General features: G+C 38.1%; 1 protein-coding gene across 1 annotated transcript in view; it reads left to right on the forward strand.

The window, feature by feature from the left end:
• The window catches only part of LOC147015364 (zinc finger protein basonuclin-2-like), a 326,203-nt gene that overhangs the window by 72,009 nt on the left and 230,709 nt on the right, over positions 1-23,485 (forward strand). The window lies entirely within an intron of this gene.

A 23,485-nucleotide genomic window follows, 5' to 3' on the forward strand; every position in this document is an offset into this window, starting at 1 on the left:
TTTAATTACGTGGAAGTGAGATGTTTTTATTAACGTGGAAGTGAGATGTTTTTATTAACGAGGAAGTGAGATGTTTTTATTGACGTGGAAGTGAGATGTTTTTATTAACGTGGAGGTGAGGTGTTTTTATTAAGGTGGAAGTGAGGTGTTTTTATTAACGTGGAAGTGAGATATTTTTATGAACGTGGAAGTGAGATGTATTTATTAACATGGAAGTGAGATGTTTTTAATAACGTGGAAGTGAGATGTTTTTATTAACGTGGAGGTGAGATGTTTTTATTAACATGGAAGTGAGGTGTTTTAACAACATGGAAGTGAGATGTTTTTAATAACGTGGAGATGAGATGTTTTTAAAAACGTGGAAGTGAGATGTTTTTAATAACTTGGAAGTGAGGTGTTTTTATTAACGTGGAAGTGAGGTGTTTTTATGACGTTGAGGTGAGGTGTTTTTATGAACGTGGAAGTGAGGTGTTTTTTTAACGTGGAGGCGAGGTGTTTTTTATAACGTTGAGGTGTGGTGTTTTTATGAATGTGGAAGTGAGGTGTTTTTATTAACGTGGAAGTGAGGTGTTTTTATTAACGTGGAGGTGAGGTGTTTTTATTCACCTGGAAATGAGGTGTTTTTATTAACGTGGAAGTGAGATGTTTTTATTAACGTGGATGTGAGATGTTTTTAGAAACGTGGAAGTGAGATGTTTTTATTAACGTGGAGGTGAGATGTTTTTATTAACGTAGAAGTGAGGTTTTTTTATTCACATGGAAGTGAGGTGTTTTTATTAACGTGGAAGTGAGATGTTTTTATTAACGTGGAAGTGAGGTGTTTTTATTAACTTGGTGGTGAGGTGTTTTTATTAACGTGGAAGTGAGGTGTTTTTATTAACGTGGAAGTGAGGTGTTTTTATTAACGTGGAAGTGAGGTGTTTTATTAACGTGGAATTGAGATGTTTTTATTAACGTAGAAGTGAGATGTTTTTATTAACGTAGAAGTGAGGTGTTTTTATTAACGTGGAAGTGAGGTGTTTTTAATAACGTGGTGGTGAGGTGTTTTTCATAACGTGGGAGTGAGGTGTTTTTAATAACGTGGTCAGGTCAGGTCAGGTCAGGTATGGGAGCATGTGCCAGAACAGCACGTCGCTGCGTCCACTTTCCGCCGGTACTCCAGGGGCCTCCGTCTGGCCATCCCCCAGGCAGATGCCAGGCCCATCCCCATCTCCTTGAGATGATGGTCAACCTGTTGCAACCATGAGGCAATTGGTCGACCCACTGGCCTCCTCCACTCATGAGACTCCCTCGCTGAGAGAATCTGGTGAGCAGGATCAGAGTCAGGAAAACGAGCCACATGTCCATACAGCCGCAACTGATGCTCATGGACTATGCAGGTAACAAATCTCATCCGAGTCTCTCTCAGCAACCGCTCGTTGGACACAAAATCCGACCAGCGATAGCAAAGGATTCTCCGAAGAGACCTGGTACCAAAGGAATTAAGTCTCCGTCTCAGATCCTTGGTCAGAGTCCAGGTCTCGCACCCATAGAGCAAGACTGGAAGTACCAAGGACCTGAAGACTCGGACTTTCGTCCTCCCGCACAGGTACCGGCAGCGCCACACCCCATGATCCAGTGAATCCATGACTCCCCAGGCCCGACCCAGACGTCTATTGACCTCTGACTCGCAGCCAGCAGAGACATGAATATCACTGCCAAGGTAAGTGAATCTCTCCACGACCTCAACATCCTCACCACAAACAGACACAGACAGGACAGCAGCATCCAAGATGTCACCGAAAGCCTGGATCTTAGTTGTGACCCAAGAAACCCGTAATACCAACGGCTCCGACTCCTCATTCAGCACCTCGAGGGCCGCCAAGAGGATGTCTAAAGTCTCCGCAAAGATGACTGCATCATCTGCAAAGTCAAGGTCCGAGATCTTGACATTCCCAAATGACGCACCGCAACTTGATCTCTCCGACATCCTCCCTAGAATCCAGTCCATACAAGTGCTGAAAAGTGTGGGGGCAAGTACACATCCCTGAGGAACTCCAGTAACAACTGGAAATAAGTCAGAGATGGTACCACCACACTTCACAGCACTCTCAGTACCAGAGTAGAGTTCAGACATCAGTTCGATCAGTTTTGGTGGCACCCCACGAAGACCAGGAATCCTCCAGAGGACATCCCGATTCACTGAATCGAACGCTTTACAGAGATCAACATAGGCTGCAAGCAGCCCCTGCCGAAACTCTCATCTGCATTCGGTGAGGACACGAAGTGCAAGGATACGGTCAATCGTTGACCTCTTTGGTGTAAAGCCTGACTGCTCTGGAGTCGTGGTGGTGAGGTGTTTTTAATAACGTGGTGGTGAGGTGTTTTTATTAACGTGGAAGTGACGTGTTTTTATTAACTTGGAAGTGAGGAGTTTTTAATAACGTGGAAGTGATGTGTTTTTATTAACGTGGAAGTGAGGTGTTTTTATAAACGTGGAAGTGAGGTGTTTTTATTAACGTGGAAGTGAGGTGTTTTTATTACGTGGAAGTGAGGTGTTTTTATTAACGTGGAAGTGAGGTGTTTTTAATAACGTGGAAGTGAGGTGTTTTTAATAACGTGGAAGTGAGGTGTTTTTATTAACGTGGGAGTGAGGTTTTTTTAACGTGGAGGTGAGGTGTTTTTAAAAATGTGGTGGTGAGGTGTTTTTATGAACGTGTCAGTGAGGTGTTTTTAAAAACGTGATGGTGAGGTGTTTTTATTAATGTGGAAGTGAGGTGTTTTTAATAACGTGGTAGTGAGGTGTTTTTATTAACGTGGAGTTGAGGTGATTTTATTGACGTGGAAGTGAGATGTTTTTATTAACGTGGAAGTGAGGTGTTTTTATTAACGTGGAAGTGAGGTGTTTTTATTAACGTGGAAGTGAGGTGTTTTTAATAACGTGGAAGTGAGGTGTTTTTAATAGCGTGGAAGTGAGGTGTTTTTATTAACGTGGAAGTGAGGTTTTTTTAACGTGGAGGTGAGGTGTTTTATTAACGTGGAGGTGAGGTGTTTTTATTAACGTGGAGGTGAGGTGTTTTTAAAAATGTGGTGGTGAGGTGTTTTTATGAACGTGTCAGTGAGGTGTTTTTAAAAACGTGATGGTGAGGTGTTTTTATTACGTGGAAGTGAGGTGTTTTTATTAACGTGGAAGTGAGGTGTTTTTAATAACGTGGAAGTGAGGTGTTTTTAATAACGTGGAAGTGAGGTGTTTTTGTTAACGTGGAGGTGAGGTGTTTTTATTAACGAGGAAGTGAGATGTTTTTATTGACGTGGAAGTGAGATGTTTTTATTAACGTGGAGGTGAGGTGTTTTTATTAAGGTGGAAGTGAGGTGTTTTTATTAACATGGAGGTGAGGTGTTTTTATTAACATGGAAGTGAGATATTTTTATGAACGTGGAAGTCAGATGTTTTTAATAACGTGGAAGTGAGATGTTTTTATTAACATGGAAGTGAGATGTTTTTAATAACGTGGAGGTGAGGTGTTTTTATTAACATGGAAGTGAGATGTTTTTAATTACGTGGAAGTGAGATGTTTTTATTAACGTGGAAGTGAGATGTTTTTATTAACGAGGAAGTGAGATGTTTTTATTGACGTGGAAGTGAGATGTTTTTATTAACGTGGAGGTGAGGTGTTTTTATTAAGGTGGAAGTGAGGTGTTTTTATTAACGTGGAAGTGAGATATTTTTATGAACGTGGAAGTGAGATGTATTTATTAACATGGAAGTGAGATGTTTTTAATAACGTGGAAGTGAGATGTTTTTATTAACGTGGAGGTGAGGTGTTTTTATTAACATGGAAGTGAGGTGTTTTAACAACATGGAAGTGAGATGTTTTTAATAACGTGGAGATGAGATGTTTTTAAAAACGTGGAAGTGAGATGTTTTTAATAACTTGGAAGTGAGGTGTTTTTATTAACGTGGAAGTGAGGTGTTTTTATGACGTTGAGGTGAGGTGTTTTTATGAACGTGGAAGTGAGGTGTTTTTATTAACGTGGAGGCGAGGTGTTTTTTATAACGTTGAGGTGTGGTGTTTTTATGAATGTGGAAGTGAGGTGTTTTTATTAACGTGGAAGTGAGGTGTTTTTATTAACGTGGAGGTGAGGTGTTTTTATTCACCTGGAAATGAGGTGTTTTTATTAACGTGGAAGTGAGATGTTTTTATTAACGTGGATGTGAGATGCTTTTATTAACGTGGAGGTGAGATGTTTTTATTAACGTAGAAGTGAGGTGTTTTTATTCACATGGAAGTGAGGTGTTTTTATTAACGTGGAAGTGAGATGTTTTTATTAACGTGGAAGTGAGGTGTTTTTATTAACTTGGTGGTGAGGTGTTTTTATTAACGTGGAAGTGAGGTGTTTTTATTAACGTGGAAGTGAGATGTTTTATTAACGTGGAAGTGAGATGTTTTTATTAACGTAGAAGTGAGATGTTTTTATTAACGTAGAAGTGAGGTGTTTTTATTAACGTGGAAGTGAGGTGTTTTTAATAACGTGGTGGTGAGGTGTTTTTCATAACGTGGGAGTGAGGTGTTTTTAATAACGTGGTCAGGTCAGGTCAGGTCAGGTCAGGTATGGGAGCATGTGCCAGAACAGCACGTCGCTGCGTCCACTTTCCGCCGGTACTCCGGGGGCCTCCGTCTGGCCATCCCCCAGGCAGATGCCAGGCCCATCCCCATCTCCTTGAGATGATGGTCAACCTGTTGCAACCATGAGGCAATTGGTCGACCCACTGGCCTCCTCCACTCATGAGACTCCCTCGCTGAGAGAATCTGGTGAGCAGGATCAGAGTCAGGAAAACGAGCCACATGTCCATACAGCCGCAACTGATGCTCATGGACTATGCAGGTAACAAATCTCATCCGAGTCTCTCTCAGCAACCGCTCGTTGGACACAAAATCCGACCAGCGATAGCAAAGGATTCTCCGAAGAGACCTGGTACCAAAGGAATTAAGTCTCCGTCTCAGATCCTTGGTCAGAGTCCAGGTCTCGCACCCATAGAGCAAGACTGGAAGTACCAAGGACCTGAAGACTCGGACTTTCGTCCTCCCGCACAGGTACCGGCAGCGCCACACCCCATGATCCAGTGAATCCATGACTCCCCAGGCCCGACCCAGACGTCTATTGACCTCTAACTCGCAGCCAGCAGAGACATGAATATCACTGCCAAGGTAAGTGAATCTCTCCACGACCTCAACATCCTCACCACAAACAGACACAGACAGGACAGCAGCATCCAAGATGTCACCGAAAGCCTGGATCTTAGTTTTGACCCAAGAAACCCGTAATCCAACGGCTCCGACTCCTCATTCAGCACCTCGAGGGCCGCCAAGAGGATGTCTAAAGTCTCCGCAAAGATGACTGCATCATCTGCAAAGTCAAGGTCCGAGATCTTGACATTCCCAAATGACGCACCGCAACTTGATCTCTCCGACATCCTCCCTAGAATCCAGTCCATACAAGTGCTGAAAAGTGTGGGGGCAAGTACACATCCCTGAGGAACTCCAGTAACAACTGGAAATAAGTCAGAGATGGTACCACCACACTTCACAGCACTCTCAGTACCAGAGTAGAGTTCAGACATCAGTTCGATCAGTTTTGGTGGCACCCCACGAAGACCAGGAATCCTCCAGAGGACATCACGATTCACTGAATCGAACGCTTTACAGAGATCAACATAGGCTGCAAGCAGCCCCTGCCGAAACTCTCATCTGCATTCGGTGAGGACACGAAGTGCAAGGATACGGTCAATCGTTGACCTCTTTGGTGTAAAGCCTGACTGCTCTGGAGTCGTGGTGGTGAGGTGTTTTTAATAACGTGGTGGTGAGGTGTTTTTATTAACGTGGAAGTGACGTGTTTTTATTAACTTGGAAGTGAGGAGTTTTTAATAACGTGGAAGTGATGTGTTTTTATTAACGTGGAAGTGAGGTGTTTTTATAAACGTGGAAGTGAGGTGTTTTTATTAACGTGGAAGTGAGGTGTTTTTATTACGTGGAAGTGAGGTGTTTTTATTAACGTGGAAGTGAGGTGTTTTTAATAACGTGGAAGTGAGGTGTTTTTAATAACGTGGAAGTGAGGTGTTTTTATTAACGTGGAAGTGAGGTTTTTTAACGTGGAGGTGAGGTGTTTTTATTAACGTGGAGGTGAGGTGTTTTTAAAAATGTGGTGGTGAGGTTTTTTTATGAACGTGTCAGTGAGGTGTTTTTAAAAACGTGATGGTGAGGTGTTTTTATTAACGTGGAAGTGAGGTGTTTTTAATAACGTGGTAGTGAGGTGTTTTTATTAACGTGGAGTTGAGGTGATTTTATTAACGTGGAAGTGAGATGTTTTTATTAACGTGGAAGTGAGGTGTTTTTATTAACGTGGAAGTGAGGTGTTTTTATTAACGTGGAAGTGAGGTGTTTTTAATAACGTGGAAGTGAGGTGTTTTTAATAACGTGGAAGTGAGGTGTTTTTATTAACGTGGAAGTGAGGTTTTTTTAACGTGGAGGTGAGGTGTTTTTATTAACGTGGAGGTGAGGTGTTTTTATTAACGTGGAGGTGAGGTGTTTTTAAAAATGTGGTGGTGAGGTGTTTTTATGAACGTGTCAGTGAGGTGTTTTTAAAAACGTGATGGTGAGGTGTTTTTATTACGTGGAAGTGAGGTGTTTTTATTAACGTGGAAGTGAGGTGTTTTTAATAACGTGGAAGTGAGGTGTTTTTAATAACGTGGAAGTGAGGTGTTTTTATTAACGTGAAAGTGAGGTTTTTTAACGTGGAGGTGAGGTGTTTTTATTAACGTGGAGGTGAGGTGTTTTTAAAAATGTGGTGGTGAGGTGTTTTTATGAACGTGTCAGTGAGGTGTTTTTAAAAACGTGATGGTGAGGTGTTTTTATTAACGTGGAAGTGAGGTGTTTTTAATAACGTGGTGGTGAGGTGTTTTTATTAACGTGGAGTTGAGGTGATTTTATTAACGTGGAAGTGAGATGTTTTTATTAACGTGGAAGTGAGGTGTTTTTATTAACATGGAGGCGAGGTGTTTTTATAACGTTGAGGTGAGGTGTTTTATGAACGTGGAAGTGAGGTGTTTTTATTAACGTGGAGGTGAGGTGTTTTTATTAATGTGTCAGTGAGGTGTTTTTATAACTTTGAGGTGAGGAGTTTTTATTAACGTGGAGGTGAGGTGTTTTTATTAACGTGGAAGTGAGGTGTTTTTATTAACGTGGAAGTGAGGTGTTTTTATTCACGTGGAGGTGAGGTGTTTTTATTAACGTGGAGGTGAGGTGTTTTTATTAACGTGGAAGTGATGTGGTTTTATTAACGTGGAAGTGAGGTGTTTTTATGAACGTGTCAGTGAGGAGTTTTTATTAACGTGTCAGTGTGGTGTTTTTAAAAACTTGGTGGTGAGGTGTTTTTATTAACGTGTCAATGAGGAGTTTTTATTAACGTGTCAGTGTGGTGTTTTTAAAAACGTGGTGGTGAGGTGTTTTTATTAACATGGAGGCGAGGTGTTTTTATAACGTTGAGGTGAGGTGTTTTATGAACGTGGAAGTGAGGTGTTTTTATTAACGTGGAGGTGAGGTTTTTTTAACGTGGAGGTGAGGTGTTTTTAAAAATGTGGTGGTGAGGTGTTTTTATGAACGTGTCAGTGAGGTGTTTTTAAAAACGTGATGGTGAGGTGTTTTTATTAACGTGGAAGTGAGGTGTTTTATTAACGTGGAAGTGAGGTGTTTTTATTAACGTGGAAGTGAGGTGTTTTTAATAACGTGGAAGTGAGGTGTTTTTAATAACGTGGAAGTGAGGTGTTTTTATTAACGTGGAAGTGAGGTGTTTTTAATAACGTGGAAGTGAGATGTTTTTATGAATGTGGAAGTGAGGTGTTTTTAATAACGTGGAAGTGAGGTGTTTTTAATAACGTGGAAGTGAGGTGTTTTTAATAACGTGGAAGTGAGGTGTTTTTTATTAACATGGAAGTGAGATGTTTTTAATAACGTGGAAGTGAGATGTTTTTCTTAACATGGAAGTGAGATGTTTTTAATAACGTGGAGGTGAGGTGTTTTTATTAACGTGGAGGTGAGGTGTTTTTATTAACATGGAAGTGAGATATTTTTATGAACGTGGAAGTCAGATGTTTTTAATAACGTGGAAGTGAGATGTTTTTATTAACATGGAAGTGAGATGTTTTTAATAACGTGGAGGTGAGGTGTTTTTATTAACATGGAAGTGAGATGTTTTTAATTACGTGGAAGTGAGATGTTTTTATTAACGTGGAAGTGAGATATTTTTATTAACGAGGAAGTGAGATGTTTTTATTGACGTGGAAGTGAGATGTTTTTATTAACGTGGAGGTGAGGTGTTTTTATTAAGGTGGAAGTGAGGTGTTTTTATTAACGTGGAAGTGAGATATTTTTATGAACGTGGAAGTGAGATGTATTTATTAACATGGAAGTGAGATGTTTTTAATAACGTGGAAGTGAGATGTTTTTATTAACGTGGAGGTGAGGTGTTTTTATTAACATGGAAGTGAGGTGTTTTAACAACATGGAAGTGAGATGTTTTTAATAACGTGGAGATGAGATGTTTTTAAAAACGTGGAAGTGAGATGTTTTTAATAACTTGGAAGTGAGGTGTTTTTATTAACGTGGAAGTGAGGTGTTTTTATGACGTTGAGGTGAGGTGTTTTTATGAACGTGGAAGTGAGGTGTTTTTATTAACGTGGAGGCGAGGTGTTTTTTATAACGTTGAGGTGTGGTGTTTTTATGAATGTGGAAGTGAGGTGTTTTTATTAACGTGGAAGCGAGGTGTTTTTATTAACGTGGAGGTGAGGTGTTTTTATTCACCTGGAAATGAGGTGTTTTTATTAACGTGGAAGTGAGATGTTTTTATTAACGTGGATGTGAGATGTTTTTAGAAACGTGGAAGTGAGATGTTTTTATTAACGTAGAAGTGAGGTGTTTTTATTAACGTAGAAGTGAGGTGTTTTTATTAACGTGGAAGTGAGATGTTTTTATTAACGTGGAAGTGAGGTGTTTTTATTAACTTGGTGGTGAGGTGTTTTTATTAACGTGGAAGTGAGGTGTTTTTATTAACGTGGAAGTGAGATGTTTTATTAACGTGGAAGTGAGATGTTTTTATTAACGTAGAAGTGAGATGTTTTTATTAACGTAGAAGTGAGGTGTTTTTATTAACGTGGAAGTGAGGTGTTTTTAATAACGTGGTGGTGAGGTGTTTTTCATAACGTGGGAGTGAGGTGTTTTTAATAACGTGGTCAGGTCAGGTCAGGTCAGGTCAGGTATGGGAGCATGTGCCAGAACAGCACGTCGCTGCGTCCACTTTCCGCCGGTACTCCGGGGCCCTCCGTCTGGCCATCCCCCAGGCAGATGCCAGGCCCATCCCCATCTCCTTGAGATGATGGTCAACCTGTTGCAACCATGAGGCAATTGGTCGACCCACTGGCCTCCTCCACTCATGAGACTCCCTCGCTGAGAGAATCTGGTGAGCAGGATCAGAGTCAGGAAAACGAGCCACATGTCCATACAGCCGCAACTGATGCTCATGGACTATGCAGGTAACAAATCTCATCCGAGTCTCTCTCAGCAACCGCTCGTTGGACACAAAATCCGACCAGCGATAGCAAAGGATTCTCCGAAGAGACCTGGTACCAAAGGAATTAAGTCTCCGTCTCAGATCCTTGGTCAGAGTCCAGGTCTCGCACCCATAGAGCAAGACTGGAAGTACCAAGGACCTGAAGACTCGGACTTTCGTCCTCCCGCACAGGTACCGGCAGCGCCACACCCCATGATCCAGTGAATCCATGACTCCCCAGGCCCGACCCAGACGTCTATTGACCTCTAACTCGCAGCCAGCAGAGACATGAATATCACTGCCAAGGTAAGTGAATCTCTCCACGACCTCAACATCCTCACCACAAACAGACACAGACAGGACAGCAGCATCCAAGATGTCACCGAAAGCCTGGATCTTAGTTTTGACCCAAGAAACCCGTAATCCAACGGCTCCGACTCCTCATTCAGCACCTCGAGGGCCGCCAAGAGGATGTCTAAAGTCTCCGCAAAGATGACTGCATCATCTGCAAAGTCAAGGTCCGAGATCTTGACATTCCCAAATGACGCACCGCAACTTGATCTCTCCGACATCCTCCCTAGAATCCAGTCCATACAAGTGCTGAAAAGTGTGGGGGCAAGTACACATCCCTGAGGAACTCCAGTAACAACTGGAAATAAGTCAGAGATGGTACCACCACACTTCACAGCACTCTCAGTACCAGAGTAGAGTTCAGACATCAGTTCGATCAGTTTTGGTGGCACCCCACGAAGACCAGGAATCCTCCAGAGGACATCCCGATTCACTGAATCGAACGCTTTACAGAGATCAACATAGGCTGCAAGCAGCCCCTGCCGAAACTCTCATCTGCATTCGGTGAGGACACGAAGTGCAAGGATACGGTCAATCGTTGACCTCTTTGGTGTAAAGCCTGACTGCTCTGGAGTCGTGGTGGTGAGGTGTTTTTAATAACGTGGTGGTGAGGTGTTTTTATTAACGTGGAAGTGACGTGTTTTTATTAACTTGGAAGTGAGGAGTTTTTAATAACGTGGAAGTGATGTGTTTTTATTAACGTGGAAGTGAGGTGTTTTTATAAACGTGGAAGTGAGGTGTTTTTATTAACGTGGAGGTGAGGTGTTTTTAAAAATGTGGTGGTGAGGTGTTTTTATTAACGTGGAGGTGAGGTGTTTTTAAAAATGTGGTGGTGAGGTGTTTTTATGAACGTGTCAGTGAGGTGTTTTTAAAAACGTGATGGTGAGGTGTTTTTATTACGTGGAAGTGAGGTGTTTTTAATAACGTGGAAGTGAGGTGTTTTTAATAACGTGGAAGTGAGGTGTTTTTGTTAACGTGGAGGTGAGGTGTTTTTATTAACGAGGAAGTGAGATGTTTTTATTGACGTGGAAGTGAGATGTTTTTATTAACGTGGAGGTGAGGTGTTTTTATTAAGGTGGAAGTGAGGTGTTTTTATTAACGTGGAGGTGAGGTGTTTTTATTAACATGGAAGTGAGATATTTTTATGAACGTGGAAGTCAGATGTTTTTAATAACGTGGAAGTGAGATGTTTTTATTAACATGGAAGTGAGATGTTTTTAATAACGTGGAGGTGAGGTGTTTTTATTAACATGGAAGTGAGATGTTTTTAATTACGTGGAAGTGAGATGTTTTTATTAACGTGGAAGTGAGATGTTTTTATTAACGAGGAAGTGAGATGTTTTTATTGACGTGGAAGTGAGATGTTTTTATTAACGTGGAGGTGAGGTGTTTTTATTAACGTGGAGGTGAGGTGTTTTTAAAAATGTGGTGGTGAGGTGTTTTTTTGAACGTGTCAGTGAGGTGTTTTTAAAAACGTGATGGTGAGGTGTTTTTATTAACGTGGAAGTGAGGTGTTTTTAATAACGTGGTAGTGAGGTGTTTTTATTGACGTGGAGTTGAGGTGATTTTATTAACGTGGAAGTGAGATGTTTTTATTAACGTGGAAGTGAGGTGTTTTTATGAACGTGGAAGTGAGGTGTTTTTATTAACGTGGAAGTGAGGTGTTTTTAATAACGTGGAAGTGAGGTGTTTTTAATAACGTGGAAGTGAGGTGTTTTTATTAACGTGGAAGTGAGGTTTTTTTAACGTGGAGGTGAGGTGTTTTTATTAACGTGGAGGTGAGGTGTTTTTATTAACGTGGAGGTGAGGTGTTTTTAAAAATGTGGTGGTGAGGTGTTTTTATGAACGTGTCAGTGAGGTGTTTTTAAAAACGTGATGGTGAGGTGTTTTTATTACATGGAAGTGAGGTGTTTTTAATAACGTGGAAGTGAGGTGTTTTTAATAACGTGGAAGTGAGGTGTTTTTGTTAACGTGGAGGTGAGGTGTTTTTATTAACGAGGAAGTGAGATGTTTTTATTGACGTGGAAGTGAGATGTTTTTATTAACGTGGAGGTGAGGTGTTTTTATTAAGGTGGAAGTGAGGTGTTTTTATTAACGTGGAGGTGAGGTGTTTTTATTAACATGGAAGTGAGATATTTTTATGAACGTGGAAGTCAGATGTTTTTAATAACGTGGAAGTGAGATGTTTTTATTAACATGGAAGTGAGATGTTTTTAATAACGTGGAGGTGAGGTGTTTTTATTAACATGGAAGTGAGATGTTTTTAATTACGTGGAAGTGAGATGTTTTTATTAACGTGGAAGTGAGATGTTTTTATTAACGAGGAAGTGAGATGTTTTTATTGACGTGGAAGTGAGATGTTTTTATTAACGTGGAGGTGAGGTGTTTTTATTAAGGTGGAAGTGAGGTGTTTTTATTAACGTGGAAGTGAGATATTTTTATGAACGTGGAAGTGAGATGTATTTATTAACATGGAAGTGAGATGTTTTTAATAACGTGGAAGTGAGATGTTTTTATTAACGTGGAGGTGAGGTGTTTTTATTAACATGGAAGTGAGGTGTTTTAACAACATGGAAGTGAGATGTTTTTAATAACGTGGAGATGAGATGTTTTTAAAAACGTGGAAGTGAGATGTTTTTAATAACTTGGAAGTGAGGTGTTTTTATTAACGTGGAAGTGAGGTGTTTTTATGACGTTGAGGTGAGGTGTTTTTATGAACGTGGAAGTGAGGTGTTTTTATTAACGTGGAGGCGAGGTGTTTTTTATAACGTTGAGGTGTGGTGTTTTTATGAATGTGGAAGTGAGGTGTTTTTATTAACGTGGAAGTGAGGTGTTTTTATTAACGTGGAGGTGAGGTGTTTTTATTCACCTGGAAATGAGGTGTTTTTATTAACGTGGAAGTGAGATGTTTTTATTAACGTGGATGTGAGATGTTTTTATTAACGTGGAGGTGAGATGTTTTTATTAACGTAGAAGTGAGGTGTTTTTATTCACATGGAAGTGAGGTGTTTTTATTAACGTGGAAGTGAGATGTTTTTATTAACGTGGAAGTGAGGTGTTTTTATTAACTTGGTGGTGAGGTGTTTTTATTAACGTGGAAGTGAGGTGTTTTTATTAACGTGGAAGTGAGATGTTTTATTAACGTGGAAGTGAGATGTTTTTATTAACGTAGAAGTGAGATGTTTTTATTAACGTAGAAGTGAGGTGTTTTTATTAACGTGGAAGTGAGGTGTTTTTAATAACGTGGTGGTGAGGTGTTTTTCATAACGTGGGAGTGAGGTGTTTTTAATAACGTGGTCAGGTCAGGTCAGGTCAGGTCAGGTATGGGAGCATGTGCCAGAACAGCACGTCGCTGCGTCCACTTTCCGCCGGTACTCCGTGGGCCTCCGTCTGGCCATCCCCCAGGCAGATGCCAGGCCCATCCCCATCTCCTTGAGATGATGGTCAACCTGTTGCAACCATGAGGCAATTGGTCGACCCACTGGCCTCCTCCACTCATGAGACTCCCTCGCTGAGAGAATCTGGTGAGCAGGATCAGAGTCAGGAAAACGAGCCACATGTCCATACAGCCGCAACTGATGCTCATGGACTATGCAGGTAACAAATCTCATCCGAGTCTCTCTCAGCAACCGCTCGTTGGACACAAAATCCGACCAGCGATAGCAAAGGATTCTCCGAAGAGACCTGGTACCAAAGGAATTAAGTCTCCGTCTCAGATCCTTGGTCAGAGTCCAGGTCTCGCACCCATAGAGCAAGACTGGAAGTACCAAGGACCTGAAGACTCGGACTTTCGTCCTCCCGCACAGGTACCGGCAGCGCCACACCCCATGATCCAGTGAATCCATGACTCCCCAGGCCCGACCCAGACGTCTATTGACCTCTAACTCGCAGCCAGCAGAGACATGAATATCACTGCCAAGGTAAGTGAATCTCTCCACGACCTCAACATCCTCACCACAAACAGACACAGACAGGACAGCAGCATCCAAGATGTCACCGAAAGCCTGGATCTTAGTTTTGACCCAAGAAACCCGTAATCCAACGGCTCCGACTCCTCATTCAGCACCTCGAGGGCCGCCAAGAGGATGTCTAAAGTCTCCGCAAAGATGACTGCATCATCTGCAAAGTCAAGGTCCGAGATCTTGACATTCCCAAATGACGCACCGCAACTTGATCTCTCCGACATCCTCCCTAGAATCCAGTCCATACAAGTGCTGAAAAGTGTGGGGGCAAGTACACATCCCTGAGGAACTCCAGTAACAACTGGAAATAAGTCAGAGATGGTACCACCACACTTCACAGCACTCTCAGTACCAGAGTAGAGTTCAGACATCAGTTCGATCAGTTTTGGTGGCACCCCACGAAGACCAGGAATCCTCCAGAGGACATCCCGATTCACTGAATCGAACGCTTTACAGAGATCAACATAGGCTGCAAGCAGCCCCTGCCGAAACTCTCATCTGCATTCGGTGAGGACACGAAGTGCAAGGATACGGTCAATCGTTGACCTCTTTGGTGTAAAGCCTGACTGCTCTGGAGTCGTGGTGGTGAGGTGTTTTTAATAACGTGGTGGTGAGGTGTTTTTATTAACGTGGAAGTGACGTGTTTTTATTAACTTGGAAGTGAGGAGTTTTTAATAACGTGGAAGTGATGTGTTTTTATTAACGTGGAAGTGAGGTGTTTTTATAAACGTGGAAGTGAGGTGTTTTTATTAACGTGGAAGTGAGGTTTTTTAACGTGGAGGTGAGGTGTTTTTATTAACGTGGAGGTGAGGTGTTTTTAAAAATGTGGTGGTGAGGTTTTTTTATGAACGTGTCAGTGAGGTGTTTTTAAAAACGTGATGGTGAGGTGTTTTTATTAACGTGGAAGTGAGGTGTTTTTAATAACGTGGTAGTGAGGTGTTTTTATTAACGTGGAGTTGAGGTGATTTTATTAACGTGGAAGTGAGATGTTTTTATTAACGTGGAAGTGAGGTGTTTTTATTAACGTGGAAGTGAGGTGTTTTTATTAACGTGGAAGTGAGGTGTTTTTAATAACGTGGAAGTGAGGTGTTTTTAATAACGTGGAAGTGAGGTGTTTTTATTAACGTGGAAGTGAGGTTTTTTTAACGTGGAGGTGAGGTGTTTTTATTAACGTGGAGGTGAGGTGTTTTTATTAACGTGGAGGTGAGGTGTTTTTAAAAATGTGGTGGTGAGGTGTTTTTATGAACGTGTCAGTGAGGTGTTTTTAAAAACGTGATGGTGAGGTGTTTTTATTACGTGGAAGTGAGGTGTTTTTATTAACGTGGAAGTGAGGTGTTTTTAATAACGTGGAAGTGAGGTGTTTTTAATAACGTGGAAGTGAGGTGTTTTTATTAACGTGAAAGTGAGGTTTTTTTAACGTGGAGGTGAGGTGTTTTTATTAACGTGGAGGTGAGGTGTTTTTAAAAATGTGGTGGTGAGGTGTTTTTATGAACGTGTCAGTGAGGTGTTTTTAAAAACGTGATGGTGAGGTGTTTTTATTAACGTGGAAGTGAGGTGTTTTTAATAACGTGGTGGTGAGGTGTTTTTATTAACGTGGAGTTGAGGTGATTTTATTAACGTGGAAGTGAGATGTTTTTATTAACGTGGAAGTGAGGTGTTTTTATTAACATGGAGGCGAGGTGTTTTTATAACGTTGAGGTGAGGTGTTTTATGAACGTGGAAGTGAGGTGTTTTTATTAACGTGGAGGTGAGGTGTTTTTATTAATGTGTCAGTGAGGTGTTTTTATAACTTTGAGGTGAGGAGTTTTTATTAACGTGGAGGTGAGGTGTTTTTATTAACGTGGAAGTGAGGTGTTTTTATTAACGTGGAAGTGAGGTGTTTTTATTAACGTGGAGGTGAGGTGTTTTTATTAACGTGGAGGTGAGGTGTTTTTATTAACGTGGAAGTGATGTGGTTTTATTAACGTGGAAGTGAGGTGTTTTTATGAACGTGTCAGTGAGGAGTTTTTATTAACGTGTCAGTGTGGTGTTTTTAAAAACTTGGTGGTGAGGTGTTTTTATTAACGTGTCAATGAGGAGTTTTTATTAACGTGTCAGTGTGGTGTTTTTAAAAACGTGGTGGTGAGGTGTTTTTATTAACATGGAGGCGAGGTGTTTTTATAACGTTGAGGTGAGGTGTTTTATGAACGTGGAAGTGAGGTGTTTTTATTAACGTGGAGGTGAGGTTTTTTTAACGTGGAGGTGAGGTGTTTTTAAAAATGTGGTGGTGAGGTGTTTTTATGAACGTGTCAGTGAGGTGTTTTTAAAAACGTGATGGTGAGGTGTTTTTATTAACGTGGAAGTGAGGTGTTTTTATTAACGTGGAAGTGAGGTGTTTTTATTAACGTGGAAGTGAGGTGTTTTTAATAACGTGGAAGTGAGGTGTTTTTAATAACGTGGAAGTCAGGTGTTTTTATTAACGTGGAAGTGAGGTTTTTTTTAACGTGGAGGTGAGGTGTTTTTATTAACGTGGAGGTGAGGTGTTTTTATTAACGTGGAGGTGAGGTGTTTTTAAAAATGCGGTGGTGAGGTGTTTTTATGAACGTGTCAGTGAGGTGTTTTTAAAAACGTGATGGTGAGGTGTTTTTATTACGTGGAAGTGAGGTGTTTTTAATAACGTGGAAGTGAGGTGTTTTTGTTAACGTGGAGGTGAGGTGTTTTTATTAACGAGGAAGTGAGATGTTTTTATTGACGTGGAAGTGAGATGTTTTTATTAACGTGGAGGTGAGGTGTTTTTATTAAGGTGGAAGTGAGGTGTTTTTATTAACGTGGAGGTGAGGTGTTTTTATTAACATGGAAGTGAGATATTTTTATGAACGTGGAAGTCAGATGTTTTTAATAACGTGGAAGTGAGATGTTTTTATTAACATGGAAGTGAGATGTTTTTAATAACGTGGAGGTGAGGTGTTTTTATTAACATGGAAGTGAGATGTTTTTAATTACGTGGAAGTGAGATGTTTTTATTAACGTGGAAGTGAGATGTTTTTATTAACGAGGAAGTGAGATGTTTTTATTGACGTGGAAGTGAGATGTTTTTATTAACGTGGAGGTGAGGTGTTTTTATTAAGGTGGAAGTGAGGTGTTTTTATTAACGTGGAAGTGAGATATTTTTATGAACGTGGAAGTGAGATGTATTTATTATCATGGAAGTGAGATGTTTTTAATAACGTGGAAGTGAGATGTTTTTAATAACGTGGAAGTGAGATGTTTTTATTAACGTGGAGGTGAGGTGTTTTTATTAACATGGAAGTGAGGTGTTTTAACAACATGGAAGTGAGATGTTTTTAATAACGTGGAGATGAGATGTTTTTAAAAACGTGGAAGTGAGATGTTTTTAATAACTTGGAAGTGAGGTGTTTTTATTAACGTGGAAGTGAGGTGTTTTATGACGTTGAGGTGAGGTGTTTTTATGAACGTGGAAGTGAGGTGTTTTTATTAACGTGGAGGCGAGGTGTTTTATGACGTTGAGGTGAGGTGTTTTTATGAACGTGGAAGTGAGGTGTTTTTATTAACGTGGAGGCGAGGTGTTTTTTATAACGTTGAGGTGTGGTGTTTTTATGAATGTGGAAGTGAGGTGTTTTTATTAACGTGGAAGTGAGGTGTTTTTTTAACGTGGAAGTGAGATGTTTTTATTAACGTGGATGTGAGATGTTTTTAGAAACGTGGAAGTGAGATGTTTTTATTAACTTGGAGGTGAGATGTTTTTATTAACGTAGAAGTGAGGTGTTTTTATTCACATGGAAGTGAGGTGTTTTTATTAACGTGGAAGTGAGATGTTTTTATTAACGTGGAAGTGAGGTGTTTTTATTAACTTGGTGGTGAGGTGTTTTTATTAACGTGGAAGTGAGGTGTTTTTATTAACGTGGAAGTGAGGTGTTTTATTAACGTGGAAGTGAGATGTTTTTATTAACGTAGAAGTGAGATGTTTTTATTAACGTAGAAGTGAGGTGTTTTTATTAACGTGGAAGTGAGGTGTGTTTAATAACGTGGTGGTGAGGTGTTTTTCATAACGTGGGAGTGAGGTGTTTTTAATAACGTGGTCAGGTCAGGTCAGGTCAGGTATGGGAGCATGTGCCAGAACAGCACGTCGCTGCGTCCACTTTCCGCCGGTACTCCAGGGGCCTCCGTCTGGCCATCCCCCAGGCAGATGCCAGGCCAGTAGGGTAAGAATACTGATTCTGGCTCACTTTTCCCCATGTAAATGAATGGGGGATTTTCAGCGATTCATATTTTTTTCCCTAAAAATAAATCCCCTTTTTATCCCAAGGTATATTTATTTGTCTCCCCTTTTAACCTGGAGGTTGAACCTCATTGAATTGAACACCTGGGGGTTGAACAGCTCACTCATTGAACCTATAAAGATTTGTTCATTCTCAAATTCCTTCAATAGTTTAATTTTCTTTGCACAATAATCCCCATCTAAAATATTGACAAACAAAACATTTGAATCTTTATATTTTTGAAGATACCCCTTTTGTGTCATTACGAAATGATAAACTTCTCTTAATGCTCTCATCTGACCACCTCCTGAGCCACATATCATTTTGAGATTATAGTAAATTGTTTTTTCATTGTTCAATTGATAACCATCAAAGTTTTCAGTCCATTCAAGGATATTCATTTTTTTCTTTACATCCTCTAACTTACTAGTTTTTAAATTAATTCGCTTATTTGTTTTATTTACCTTTGTTTTAGTTATTTTTTCAATAAGACTTATTTGATATTTTTCACATTCATTATGTTTTCCATTTATATACCAAGACTGAGATTTTCTCCACTCTTTAGTTTGATTAATACTTGGTTTAACCATTTATATATTGTGAAAAAATGCGGCGGTAGCCCTTGAAAAACCCTAACCCATCTTCCCATCGTTAAAACATAATCTATTTTATACACTCTATCATACAATATCCATATGGAACACAATCTATTCCATTATCTAAAATAAATCTCTTATCATCAAAGGCTCCTAATGCCTTTTTATTTACTTCTTCACTATATATGTTATGTTTATAACTTCTTATTGTATTCATTTTCCTATATTCTTCTTTCTTATTCATCAAACAATTATAATAATTTCTAAAAGTTATTGATTTCTTTATTACATATTTCTTTATTCCCTTTAACCTCTTATCAATCTGTTCACCATACTTATAAGCATATGCCTTTGCTCTCAATCCAATAAACTCACTCATTACTTTTCCACCCAACTCATCCTTAAACTTACCAATAACCTTTTCATTCTTTTTGGAAAATAACTCACTCTTCTTGCTGAAATTACTTGTATCATATACTCCAATATTTTTCTTCATATCTTCATAAACATCATCAGTTTTTATATCTAGGATAAAACTATCAGTATCCATATACAACAATGAAACATTTTCACCATACTCTTTCTTTAAGTCATTATACAAATAATCATACATCAATATCTTTGATAAATCAAGAACTGCTGTTCCAATATAAATTGGTTTATCCATTACAATACTTTCCTTTTTCATATGAATTGCAGAAAAGTTCTCTGAAAAAACCTCTTCTCTCTCAAAACTTGGTTTATTTATCAATCTCGAAGCTTCTTTCCAAGATGTTGCGAATCTAATGTTTTGCCTGTTTCTAACATTTTCCATAGTCTTTCCAAATACAGCATTATTCATTAATTTATAAAAGTCCCCTTCAAATTTTACTTTTGTATTTGCTCTCATATCTGTATTGAATTGAATATACTTTTTCACCCAAGGACTTTGTTTAAATTTTAAAACTCTATGAATTTTAGCTACTCTCAATCCTTCTCTCAAAAACTGTTTTAAGCTTCTCTGATGCAAAACATATCCCTCTTTATCATAGAATGTTGTTAATAACTTTTCTGTTGATTTACCTTTAATATTAAAACTTTTATGATAATCACTTAACCATTCTTTCTTTGGAGTTTCTTTCTCACATGCAAAAGGAAGATCTTTATGCTTATTATGAAGATCACTCGGGTACCTCAAATCAACTTCAAAATAATAACCTTCTTCTTCGTCATTCAATTCCTCTTGAGAAGAAATAACAATATTCATCAAAGCCTTTTCATAATCCTTTTCTTCCACCCACTCTAATTTACCATAAGGCAGAGATTGAGACATTGCCCATCCATACAAATTATTAGCATCAAAATACATCAAATAATTACTATCTTTTTCACTATCATAATTTGGAAGATATTTATTATTTGCTTTAGCATATCTTTTTGAACATACTTCTGATATTCCACCTCTCTTAGACTTCTCAATCATCAAAAGCATATCAACATCACTGATTAAATCTATATCTTGTTTTGTCATTTTCAACATTGCACTCCAAGCTAAACCAGGAGCTGTGAAATAGTGGGCAGGGTCTAATCCATAACAATTTTTATTATGACAGAGTGTTCTAAAAGCCTCAAACACATCAGCTAACAATAAAACATCTGTTTTTAGATATAAATCGTGATATTCTCCAAGGTTCTTTATCTTAAATATTTTCCATATTTCTTGTGCGTGTTTATATTCCTTATCACTTATCTCTTCTTCATAAAGGTTATTATAGAAACTTTCTTTTGAAGGAAGTTGTGTTTCTTTAAATCTCATAAATGAATCCATATAATCATAAGGATAAATTCCCTTACTTGTAAGAATTTTCTCTTTACTTTGAATTTCATTCCTTGTTTGAATTTCCTCTCTCGTAAGAATTCCTTCTTTAATCAGAATTTCATCTTTAATCTGAATTTCCTCTTTAGTTCGAATTTTCTTTATAATTAGAATTTCATCTTCAGTTAGAATTTCTTCATTAATTAGAGTTTCCTCTTTACTTTGAATTCTCTCTTTAATCTGAATTTCCTCTTTAGTGAGAATTTCCTCTTTTGGAAAGAATGAATTAAGACTTGGAAAAGAGTCCGTGGAGCTTAGATTTGATGCGAGGTAGGCTAGTGGTGTTCCCATAAACTTGTAAGAATCTAGAAACCTAATACGAGTTAAAGGTTTTGTGAATATCATTTTTGAAAATGAAATATACTTTTGACTTGTGTTTGTTGTAGCAGAAATATTCCCTGGTGTTTTTGAAAGTTCATTTATAAATAGATGTGTATCATAGTTGGCGCTGTTGTGAAGAAAGACTGGAATAAAAGAAGGTAATTTATAATTAAGATTACAACAGGAATGAGCGGGACCTCTATATTTACCAGTAAGATGACAATGGTCTCTAACTTTAGACTCCTTAATTTCCCCCTCACAAATATGACAGATATTGTTCATTCTAAATTCTAATTTTTCTTCTTTGGTTAATTTCATCGGTTCATTTGTTTCTTTCATTAATTTAGTGAGTCTTATACAATCCTTTTCTAATCGTTTTACAAACTCTTGTGAAGCATTTTTTCCACGATAATGTTCAAGTTTGTTATACTTTTCTCCAACAGATGATTTGATATAATAACAGAAACCACAAGGAATATGTTTTTGATATTTATTTGTATATGGTTCTTTTGGATTAGGAGAAGCAGTATTTATCTTTTTAAGGATACATTCAAAATCAGCGTATATCACAAATGGGTGCATGATAGATTTATTATAATCTTCAAAATAAATCTTTTCACCAGGTTTAGGCATTGTAATTACAGCTGATTTATGATTACTACAATATTTTGAATGTTGTTCCAATCGTTCTTTTGTATGAAATGAATTAAGACATCGCTTACAAGGATATATTTTGTTTGCTGTTCTGAATACCTGAGAAGAGATTAATCTTGATAAATTATTGATGTATGTGTAATGTGAATTCTTTCCAACACTAAAATATAAAAGGTCAATGTGTGTTTCTTCATTTTTATAGTTGTTTGAAATTTTTAATATTTGAACTTTGTTTGTATTCGTTAATCCATATACATTAATAGAAAGATTATTCTTTTTCTCAAATTTAGGAATATCTGTTAGTGGCATTGGGAATTTAAAATCTTTAATGTCCAAGGTATTCTCATATTTCATATATTGTTTTACTCTTTCTGAATTACATTTTGGTGGATGTAAGTGAGCAAGAACAGACCAGAGAAAACATTTATTATCATTGTTCTTAATATTAACAACTGCCTTCTTTAGTTTTATTTCTTTTGGTAATTCAATATAAGAAGAAGCTTTAAGAGGGTTTGATTTTAGAATGTGTATATCTAAAAATATGATTTTTTTAATATTGAATCCACTTCCTACCACTGTATTATCAACATCCTCCTCTTGTCTTGATAGTTCTTCATAAACCCCACTATTCAAAAAATCTTTAAATGATGTTATAAAATGAAGATCTGTTCTCATATAAGGAGTTTGTTCTTCATCTTGTCTTTTCATATTCATTTTCACTCCCATATAAAACTTTAAAGTTTTCATTTCTTTTAATGTCTTTTTAATAAATTTTTCAACATCGGGTTTCACTATTTCAATTGATTCAGCTATTGATGATGGACCGGGTTCTCCAAATTGAAAAATCCTTATTTTTATATGCCCTTTAAATGCCCCATCAGTGTTTTTAATATAATAGTCTCCCTTTACTTTAAACTCATTTTTCTTGTGTTTTTGTGATTGAAGATGTTGATTATAACTACTCTTCAAAACATCCTTTGAACAGATATCACAATGTTTTCTTTCCAACTCAAGAGGAGATATTTGATGAAATAGATTAAATGTGTGTTTGTTGGTTCGGAGGTGTTTTCTATAATGTTTATATTCGTGATTACAAACATCGCAGTACGTTGTATTCACCATATTTATAGAATAAAACTTTGCTTAAACTAAAATTTTCTTGATGAAAATTTCGTTTAATTTATAGGTGAATCTGTGCTTAAAAACATTTTATCCTCCAACTTTTTCACTTAATAAATACAATGTTTCAAGACACAAAAGACAAGTTTCAATCAATCTCTTCATCTGTTAAAGATACTGAGAAATATGTCAAGGATGTAAAATTGAACAAAGATAAATATAACAACTATTGGATAAAAACTATTATGGTAAATAATATGAGTTCTTCAATTTCCTTCAGTGGAAGGGCTTTTAGTATACCTGGTAGAACATCAATTAAAGTATCTCTAACAAAAGTTTCTCCTCTCCTTCTAGTAATATATTCAAAACTAGAAAAAGCAATGAAACAAGAAAAAGAATCAAAGAACAAAAACCTTATGGATGAAGCTTTAGAAAGAAAAGATAAGACCATCTGTAATATGCAAGGAGAAATTTGTATTTTTTTCAACAACCCTAAAGATGTAAATCCTGATGAAATAAAGGATGTTAATATATCAGGTGAAATGACATTTCGTTCAATAGTAGTTAACGATAATTTTAAAATTACCTTTAATATAAAAAATGTTGTCGTTGAATCTGATAATGAAAAAAAGTATATCGATATCGATGGTAATATACAACTGAAAGTATAGATGAATTTCAGTTTAAGTAAAGTTTTACTTTATAAATATGCTAGACTTTCCTGATTCTCCATATGACAAATTTGAGAATTGTCCTGCGTGTGAAAGACGGGGATTAAACACAGAG

The sequence above is a fragment of the Eptatretus burgeri genome, chromosome 12, assembly GCF_056783735.1.
Source record: "Eptatretus burgeri isolate ZD-2024b chromosome 12, Ebu_testis_v1, whole genome shotgun sequence".
NCBI classification, from domain to species: Eukaryota; Metazoa; Chordata; class Myxini; order Myxiniformes; family Myxinidae; genus Eptatretus; species Eptatretus burgeri.